The sequence below is a fragment of the Sinocyclocheilus rhinocerous genome, unplaced genomic scaffold (assembly GCF_001515625.1).
Source record: "Sinocyclocheilus rhinocerous isolate Xijiao unplaced genomic scaffold, SAMN03320098_v1.1 scaffold68, whole genome shotgun sequence".
Lineage (NCBI taxonomy): Eukaryota > Metazoa > Chordata > Actinopteri > Cypriniformes > Cyprinidae > Sinocyclocheilus > Sinocyclocheilus rhinocerous.
The window spans coordinates 872184-872844 of NW_015666487.1; positions in this window are offsets into that span (position 1 = coordinate 872184).

The following is a 661-nucleotide window of genomic DNA, read 5'->3' on the forward strand; positions in this document are numbered from 1 at the left end:
CTGTCTAAAAAAGCTCAACGAAGAACTGTACGCTTGTGTTCAGATGCAAACTTCAGTTGCTTCTGAACATCAAAGATCACACAACACTCTCTCTCTCTCTCTCTCTCTCTCCCCTCTCTCCCTCCATGCTCTGCTTTAAATTTTAGGTCCCTCCTGGACTTTTACTCTTGAGTATCAATTCGTCTCGAATCATAACAAGCCGATATCTATCTATTTAACAATTCTTTTGTCTTTACAGTAAAAAAATGCTATACATATTACACTGTTTTTGTAACCAGACTGTAATCTTTGACATTATCAAGAATGTACAGTATGCAAACACAATGAAAACCATGTATTTGTATAAAATTGATTTTGTCAGAAGTGTTTTATCTGTGGCCTTCAGGCACTGAAATTTGACCCATATTTGGGGGGAAAAGAGTCATAGCCTTTCAACTTACGCTATACAGTTTTATTTGTTATTTCATTTATTTACTAGTAAATGTAATATTTATACCAGGGTTTTTTCCAAACGTTTTGATCCCTATAAGACCCCCCAATATGATGATCCCCTAAGAGACAAAAATATACGTATTTTTGAATACAAGGACTCATTTACATAATATATATATATATATATATATATATATAGTTACGTTCCCCTTCCCCAGTCTAGGGTTGG